The sequence below is a fragment of the Impatiens glandulifera genome, chromosome 1 (genome assembly GCF_907164915.1).
Source record: "Impatiens glandulifera chromosome 1, dImpGla2.1, whole genome shotgun sequence".
NCBI classification, from domain to species: domain Eukaryota; kingdom Viridiplantae; phylum Streptophyta; class Magnoliopsida; order Ericales; family Balsaminaceae; genus Impatiens; species Impatiens glandulifera.
The window spans coordinates 73,930,984-73,940,802 of NC_061862.1; the positions used below are offsets into that span (position 1 = coordinate 73,930,984).

General features: G+C 33.5%; 1 long non-coding RNA gene across 2 annotated transcripts; it reads right to left on the bottom strand.

Annotated features, from left to right (window-relative positions):
* Nucleotides 1-8,638: 8,638 nt before the first annotated feature.
* On the bottom strand, nucleotides 8,639-9,408 carry LOC124918904. Of its 2 annotated transcripts, none has more exons than XR_007097539.1 (3): nucleotides 9,149-9,408; nucleotides 8,858-9,005; nucleotides 8,639-8,755 (listed from the first exon to the last, which is right to left on the bottom strand). It is a non-coding gene; the product is annotated as an uncharacterized LOC124918904 (long non-coding RNA). The 2 variants fall into 2 exon arrangements; XR_007097538.1 differs by having other exon boundaries at nucleotides 8,858-9,013; nucleotides 9,149-9,407.
* Between the last annotated feature and the right edge of the window lie 411 nt (nucleotides 9,409-9,819).

Below are 9,819 nucleotides of genomic sequence, written 5' to 3' on the forward strand. Positions count from 1 at the left end.
TATAAATATTATTTTTGAATGTATTTTTTTAAAATTTAGTTAAGTCATCGAATATAATAACAAAAAATATTTATCGTCACAAATTTTTTTACAAAGCTTTCTGAATAATTTAAAGGAAAACCGTCACTAAAAATTTAAACATACTTGAAGAGAACATGAGAAGATTCGTCAAAAGGTTTACGTTAAAAGATACCGTCACAAACTTTTTTTTTCCAAAAGAACCGTTGTTTTAGATTAAGGACCGGATAAAAACTTAGTGAATCACCATCATCAAAAGATACTGGTCCTGCACTATTCTACCCATGTGAAGTGGGCAAATGAATTTTCCTTATTATTGTTCCTAAGAGAACACAAAAGTATACACGTGCATTATAAGAAGACTGAATTGTTTTTTTTAATAATAAATGGCATTAAAAAAGAGATCTCAAAAAATTTTCATTTTATGCCACCAAAAGAAAACTAATATCTGTAAAATCTATAGATAACAGATGGCCTAATTGAAAACAGGTAGTTTATCTCACATCTGTAATCAATCACAATCTCATTCGAAAATTACCATATTAAAAATTAAAAGTGATTTGTTGGTGTTTAGTATAAGATTTTTTTCATAATCCAAATTATAATGTGATTTAAAGTTTCATTTGGTATGAAGATCAAAATTATTTTCTACATATTTTTACTAACATAATAAGTATATATTGTTTTGGATAATGATCAGCATAAAGAATACAATAACAAATAGGCTCATTATAAAAGGCAGTTTCTATATATAAATGAAATTTTAAAATTTTTTTATTTAAAATGCATGATGATCAAAAGAATACAGTAAATCACTAAAAGTGTTCTTTTGCAACAATTGTTTATGAATTAGGATGTGCTTAAACTAAAGGAATGCAAGTGCAATTATCAAATCAAGATTTGTTTTTAGATATAAAACATGAAAAAAATATCTGAATGCATATAAAAGAAAGTGTTAGTGGGGATTGGAAAGCCCAAGCAGTAGAATTCACAAAATGAAAAAGAGAAATTTAAATGATAAAAATTGTTTGAATTGTTCAGAGATTTTTCTTTGATTTGTTTTTATTAAATATATTATCACAAAATGAAAAAGAGAAATTTAAATGATAAAAATTGTTTGAATTGTTCAGAGATTTTTCTTTGATTTGTTTTTATTAAATATATTATCTTAAAAATGGTCGGATAATTATAATAAAAATATTATATAGTGACGTTTGGTTGTCTTTTATTAATAAAATAATATGGCTTTAGACGGAAAGAAAAAAAAGAGACAATAGTCTATATTTTATTATAATCATAGTCACAATAATAATTAAATTGGAAAATCACCCAAAGTAAAAAGTATAAGTGATTTGGTATAAAATTTATCAACATTTTATATTTACATTTTTTTTATTTTATCCTACTATGAGAGGGTTGGGAGTAATGAAAGACATCACATTTTCTGTTTTCTTTTTTTAATTAGGAATATTTGGAAGATCACAATTTCAGCCAAATGTAAATTCTTTGTCTTATTTTGTTAATAGAAGATGTTGTCAATTAATATATAACTATTAGGCTTTTTTTGAGTTTTAGTTATTCAAATAATCGAAATAAATCAAACATTAATTCATTCCACCTATCATCTATCAAAACAGTAAATTTATTAACTTAAACTCTAAAATACTCTTTATAATAAATTATAAATTTTTATTTTATTTATATATTTTAATATTCTTAAAAAAATTTTACCAAAAATAATATCTTAACTTTCTCAAAGTCATCTAACATAACATTATCAAAATTTTTTCCAGAACCCTAACTGAATAAGACCTATAAATGAAAGGGAATAGGTTTATGTTCATTACTCGTTAGCCACATTGCAAATTCCCTTAGCCGCGGCCCATTCAACTGCAACCCTCTCAGTGGTTCGAGCCTTCTTCGGTCTAACGGGAGGTGTGGCTCTTTCTTCTATGAACACCCTTCTCTCTCTCTCGATGGTTTCCCACTCACGAAAGAGCAACCGCGGTTGGTATATCAATTTCATATGGGTAATGTTATTGGATTAGGGTTAACTCCAATTGCATTGTCCTCCTCCACTATTAGAATTTCAGACCCTTTTATTTTCTTTGCATCTCTTGGTTTGTTATGGCTATCAACACGGGCTTACTCTGTTTCAAATGATCCCAATCATAGCCTTTCTATTTCAAAGTAGGAACTTCGGTTAATCTGACAAGGAAAATCTATTGATGTTCCTGTTAATCGCGGAGAGCTTCCACATTTGCAACTCTTTTTCTCGAATTTACCCACTTGGGCTATCATATTTTCCAACATTACTAACAACTGGGTAAGCCTGTCATTCTCATTTTCAAATATGCGCACATTATCTGATGAATCATGTTCATATTAATGCAGGGATAGTTTGTTCTTTTATCATGGATGCATGTTTACTTCAAAACTGGAAGTAAACAAACATATTCATATTGTCTCATATTTTTCTAATGAAGAATGAATGAAATGGAGTGTTTTTTAGGTATTTGATATGAATCTAAAGTAAGCAGCTTGGTTTAGGGTTGTAGCGTGGACAACAATAGCAGAAGTGGCGTTGAATTTCATGATAGGAGAAAGGTATTCACTAACGTTGCCGAGGAAAGTGATGTGGGTATATGTTATGTGAAGATGCCATATATAATGATGAGTTTGATTGATCATGTGATGACAATCTTTTGTTTGTGAATTGTTATTAGTTTGTTGGATTCATTGGACTAGGGTAGCTTTACTCTGTTTGAACTCTTCAAAGACACCTACAATGGCTTATGTTATGATAGCGCTTTTAGCCAAGCCGGTTTTCTACGCAGGTAATTAACATAATTGGATCAAGTTATGTGTCTTATCTTAATTTGATTATGAATCTGAAACTGAAACCGCAGGATACTCCATGGTATAATTTTGAGTTCTTTTTGCTGGTATGATTGTGAATTTGTTAGTGTAATTGTGATAATGACGAAATTTGCAGAAATAACGAATTCTACGAAAATAGTGGCAACAATAGTTAGCACGATAAGGACAAGGACAGGATACTTCGTTCAATGACTTGGATCTTTTCAAGCATTTTTGACACTCACTATTGTTAGGGAGGTTATAAAGGTTTCGAATTGAAACTTGAAGATCTTTGTAAGGATGGTATTGACGGTGCCTTCTACAGATCCTTTAGCGCCTCCAACGATCGCTCCACCAAGATTCACATATCCAGTGTAGAATTTAAGATTCTCGCTCCATGATCGTCGCTATTCGAGTGTCTTCTACAGATCTTTTAGCGCCTTCCACGATCTATCCACCAAGATACACACATCTAGTGTATCTTAAACATATGTTTTAATTGAATTTTAGTATGATTATAAATGGAAGACCATTCGAAACTCTTTTGAATAAACAATATAAATTAATGTTAACCAACCCGGAGTTCTCCATGTGTACGTTCATATGATTCTCTCAATCATCTCATTCACTAGACAACATTGCAAATCTTGGCTTCGGTTTTCGAATCGAGATAATGGGAGACTCTTTCGATCCCTTCGTTCAATAAACGTTTTCTCAAAATCTTCCTATTAGTAAATAATGTTGGCCTTTAATTTGGTAGTTCACTTGCATTGCTATACTAAGTGTCTTCTACCACATTTAGTGTAGGAGAGTTGAGGAATAGGGGATAAATGAATATTGACTCACAGATGGAGGTACTTGTGTTAGTTGACTATCGATATCACTAGTAGGGACATTTCTCTTATCTTGACCGTGATTAAATCGGCCCTCGTTATTTGTAGCATCGTGGATATCTATAAGTTCATGGAGCTCGACATCCTCGGTGGGATTCCGATACTAGTATCGGATGGATACAACCAAATGAATGATCATATTGATAACTGCAATAGATAAAAATAATATGTTAACGAGTCATATCCGGATAACCACTATAAGCTTCAAGGAGTCTAACGTTGATGAATAACGTCATAGTTTGACTCAAATAAAATAGTGAAATATAATGACTACCTATGCTTCGAGGAGTCTCTAGACATTCTTGATGAAAAATTTTAATCTGGTCAATTATTTCAAGAGCATTAACAATGCCAATAAGGATGAGTTGTGGTATCAGCCAAAATACAGATATCCCTATGGTCCCCCGTGTGCCAATCCCGAGGCACTCGACACACTCTCAACAGTTCCAATTATCACCATGAATAGAAAGATAAATATCACTCCAGCCACAATCATTTGAAGGAGTGTGACACCATTTTGGAAACAGGTCAACCTACTAACTAATCGATTAACAACACTGTCATATTTGATGTTAGTCATAAAAGAAATGATCGGAGGAGTGTACGAGAGAATTATCAACATAATTGTTACAGAAATTCCGCGACAATTCATCCTAATCACTTGAGGGACGAAGAAAATATTAGTGAGCAACAACGAGACGAAGAACAAAATGGTAGTGAGAAGAATATGAGATATCTAAATTAGGCTTTTGACTTCTTCTACTTCTTGAATGCTCTTTAACTTCCAAGTATTCAATGACCTTCTATCTCGCCTTAATTTGTCGTCTTTTTTAATTATTTAAGCCTTATTAAGAAACTTGATAGAAAAATAATATAAATATTATTTTCATCTCGCCTTAACTTGTTAAGACTTCATGTTTAATAATTTATATTATTTATATCCGGTTTCTTAAAAAGGCTTCAATAATTCAAGAGGACGACGAATTAAACCAAGATGAAATGCCAACGAATCCTTGGAAGTTAAAGAGCATTCAAAAAATAGAAAAACTCAAAAGCCTGATTCAGATATCTCATCATATTCTCACTACCATTCTGTTATTCGTCTCATCGTTGCTCACTAATATTTTCCTCGTCCCTCAAGTGACGAGGATGAATTGTCACAGAATTTCTGTAACAATCCTGTTGATAATTCTCTCGTATACTCCTTCGATCATTTTTCTATAACTGTCATCGCATATGACCGTGTTGTTAATCGATTAGTTAGTAGATTGACCTATTTCTAAAGTAGTGTCACACTCCTTCAAATGATTGAGGCTGGAGTGAGATTTATCTTTCTATTAATGTGGTGGCGGGAACTATTAAGAGTGTGTCGAGTGCCTCGACATTGGCACACAAGGGACCATAGGAATATTTTTATTTTGGATGACACCACAACTCATCCTTATTGGCATTGTTAATGTTCTGGAATAATTTGCCAGAATAATTTTTTCATCAATAATGTCCAAAGATCATGGGTAGCCATTCAATTTCACTATTTTATTTGAGTAAAACTGTAGCGTTATTCATCAACATGGGATGCTCGAAGCTTATAAGGAGTGATTATCCGTAAGGGACTCGTTATACATAGATTATCGTTATTTATTAATAGCCACTATAACAATTATTAATATGATCATTCATTTAGTTGTATCCATCCAATACCAATATCGGAATCCCCTCGAGGATGATAGTCATTGTGTTATCGAGCTCCATGAGTTTATAGATATCCACGACGCTACAGATAACGAGGGTCGATCTAGTCATGGTTAGGATGAGAGAATTATCTATGCTAGTGATATCGATAGTTAGCTGTTTGTAAGAAATCATAATAGTCAGCTAACACAAGTACATCCATTTGTGAGTCAATATCAATTTATCCCCCATTCCTCAAACCTCCTATACTAAATTTAGTATAAGATACTTAGTATAGCAATGCAAGTGAACCACCAAATTAAAGGCCTGCATTGTTAATGATATTGACTTTAGAAAGAAACTGTTCATGGCTAAACAGGAAATGGGCTGACCAAAACAAGGCAACATTACAGATGATCAACATCCACTTAGAGACGATAGACCTTTCATCCCCAGTACTCATAAGATCCCTGTTTATGAGTTGGGTTTGAACTTATGTGAAAATGAATAAATATGGAGATTGTTTATACGTTTGTCTCTACGTAGATGATCTTATTTTTATTGGAAATAATCCAAGTCTCTTTAAAGACTTCAAGAATGATATGACCCGAGAATTTGAGATGATAGATATTAGCTTTTGAGATGACAGATATTGGTTTAATGTCATTTTATCTCGGATTAAAAGTGTTTCAATCGGATGATGAAATTTTTATTGGACAACAAACATATGTGAAGGAAGTTCTGGATAGATTCAATATCTTGAATATCTTGAATAGCTACCCCTATGGAGGTTGGAGCTAAATTGAGCAAGAACGAAAAGGGAGAAAAAGTGAATCCAACATTGTTTAAAAGTCTCGTTGGATGTCTAAGGTATTTGACATGTACTCGACTAGATATTCTTTTTAGTGTTGGAATTATTAATCAATACATGAAGGTGCCCACGACGGAGCACATGAAGGCGACAAAGAGGATCTTGAGATATTTGAAATGTACGATTGATTTTTGACTGTTTTATTCATCGTCCAAGAAATTTCAACTTGTTGGATATTCCGATAGTGATTGTGCTGAAGATATAGATAATCAGAAGAGCACAACTAGATTTGTGTTTTTTATGAGGTCTAATGTAATCTCATGAAGTTCGAAGAAACAAGCGATATTCTCACTATCATCTTGTGAAGCTGAATATGTCGCGATGACAACATGTGCTTGTCACGCAATCTGGCTAAGAAGAATGTTGAAGGAGATAGGTTTGTCAAAGAATGAAGCAACCACAATTTTTGTCGACAACAAGCCTTCTCAAGCTCTAGCAAGGAATCATGTTTTTCATTATCGAAGTAAACACATCGATACGCGACATCACTTCATCCGAGAGAGTATGACGAAAAAATAGATCAGACTTGAATATGTGAAATATGTTGATCAAATTGCAGATATTTTTATGAAGCCTCTTGAAGTGGAAGTTTTCAACAGAATGAGGAGTATGCTTGGAATCATGAAGAAAAAATAATTTTATAGGGAAGTATTGAAAATAAAATTAATTAATTGAAAATTAGACGTTATTATCTTTTGTTTAATAAGTGTCTTAATAAAAATTAAATTCTAGGTAATATTAGACATTATTATTTTCTGTTTAATAGGGACTAAAATAAAAAAAAATTATTTCACTTTTTTAATCTTATTTTGAGTTTATGAGTGAATAAGTCGATTGTTCACTAACGTGAACAACTGGGTAAAAGACCTAAAGTTAATAATTATGAGTGGGAAAAATGTTCAAGAGAGGTGAGAAGGCGTTCATCCCCTCATGATCTTTAGCTTTTCAATTTGAGAAAATATGTAGAGGACAACGATGTATCTTGGTACAAACTGCTACTATGTATCTCTGGTTTCTCTGATTCCCCTCACACCCAGCCTCTCTCCTCTGTCGCCGATGCCCCCAACTCCAAGCACTTTGATGCCCCCAACTCCAAGCACTTTGTCACCAGTCCTTTGAGAAAATTAACCCGTAGCATCCAAATTGAAGATTGTAATCACAAATTTTTTTTGCCCGGCTGATCCAAATGATCTGGATCAAAGCCGTTTCTTGTTCTATTTTTCTCCTTTCTCACTTTATCTCTAAATTCCCTCTAATTTTAACTTCCCACAACGATCAATCTCAACTCTCAAAAACACCAATTGAAGACCATTATGATCAGCTTATTTGAAAGATGCTGTCATTATTTTGTCATATTCATTTAATTCAAGAAACAGTTTATATCGATCTCAGTTATTTGGATTACAACCAGACTTCTCTAATATCTAAAGTTTAGACTATATTGAAGAGATCGAAGGTAGAAGAAGAAATTGTTATTGTTTTAAGTATGTATTGATGTTTAATCAATCTAGGCAGCATTTAGTTTTTGGTCATTGAAAAGAAACTATTTTTAAAGCTATGGTGGATGTAACATGCAATAATAAATTTTAAAAGTGTAATAGATTGACATTGGCGACTAACCTCAGTAGCAGCGAATAAGCTTTATTCAATTAAGTAAACTTGCCTTCTCTTCTCTGTAATCCAAATAAAATCCAAATAACTGAGCCTGAAAAAGAGAAAAATTGAGTGAAAATGATAGATTAGGCTCCCAAATTCCCCTATTAGGTGTACATGAGATAAATTGAATGCAAATAATGAATAGTTGCAATAGATTCTCTTATAGCTGCGATGGATGTTCTTGAGTTCTTAATTTTCAGGTGATCAAATCATGAGAAAATAACTTAGTTGATTCTGTTTGAAACACCCCTTCACGTCCTGTTTCCATTCCTTGAGATTATTTTTTCTATTTCTAATATTCCACAATGGTTACCATTTATAGGCGCTGGTGTTGCTACTGGTATTGTAATGCCAGAGAAAGAAGAGAAATTGGTAATGATCAAGAAGGGTGATGCCCTAGTTATTCCTTTTGGATGTGTTACCTGGTGATAGAACAAGGAAGACGTTTATTTTCTTAGGTAAACCTCAAAATCCCACAAAGCCGGTTATTTCACAGATTTCTTCCTAGAAGACACAAATGGCATCTTCACTCGCTTCTCAACAGAGTTTGTGAGCACATCTTGGGACTTGCTAGAGGATGTTGTCAAGAACCTTGTAGGCAAACAACAGGGTTGTGGAATAATCAAGGTTGATGCAAATTCCAAAATGCCCGAGCCAAAGACTGACCATCGCGAAGGAATGACCACTCAACTGTGAGGAAGCTCCTTTACACGTTGACATAAAAAATGGAAGAAGGGGTGGTTGTGTCAAAATTCTATTCAATCTTATTCTGCAACAACTGGGTTATCTGCAATAACCGCAATCTTTTTCTTCTAAAAATCGTATCCTAGTATACAAATGTTTAACGAACAAAAAGAGAGTTGGAATGAGGTGCAGTGGAAGTACTCACGTGGGTCAGGATTCATAAGAATAGATCTGGTTGCATGGAGAACCTTTGAAATGGTTAAAGTTGGACTCCAACCGTCTTTCAGCATCTCTAGACCAAGGTTTCCACCTGTATCGACATTGCAGTGGAAGATACGGGTTTTAAATACCACCTGCAGCCCTGCACCCAAACTTATCAAAGGAAAACAGAAACACAAAATGACCAAATAGAAAACAGAGATTGAAGAATCACAAAGTTTTGAGACTGAAAATCTCTGATAAAAGTAAGAGCATAGAATTGAATGGGCAGCATTACCTTGGGAGGTTTGAATGGGTAGTCACTTGTAAACTCTATTTCAAGAAAGAATATACCACCTTCATATGGGGTTCATGCAAGAGAGGTTTCCAAGAGGTTTCACATCTCAGGCTAGAAAAACAACTCGAATGGTGAAAAGACAGTCTGAATACAATGCGGAATATGAACTAAAGAGAACTGAATAGCATACAGAATCCAATTGGGCAAGATGACTAAGGTCCCTAAAGTTAGGGAAGTTTCTACATCATGATTTCACTCAAGAAAGAAAATTTAGATAGTAAAGTAAAGTTAGGGATATATATATATATATGGAATGGAACTTACTGCATCTTACGCCATGAATGATTAGAGTGAGGATCGAAAACTCATGACATTGTGTTACAGTCTGCTCATCAAAAACCTCGGTCCTAAAATATTTTATGCATCCGTCTCTCGGCCCAAGTGTGCATATGAGCCAGTTTATGTTTTTTATGGAATAATTCTGTTTTGTTTACTTTCTCTCTTATTTCTCTTGAACTGAATTCTGTGATTTTGAAAGTTTGTTGTAACCGAATACTCTTGGGTAAACCAGCCTCTTTAAATGCTGATGCCCACCCCATTTTTTGGGGCTATGAATTGAATATTTTGGAACTTGGTGTTTGAGTTATCTCTCGGCCCTCCTCCCCCTTCTT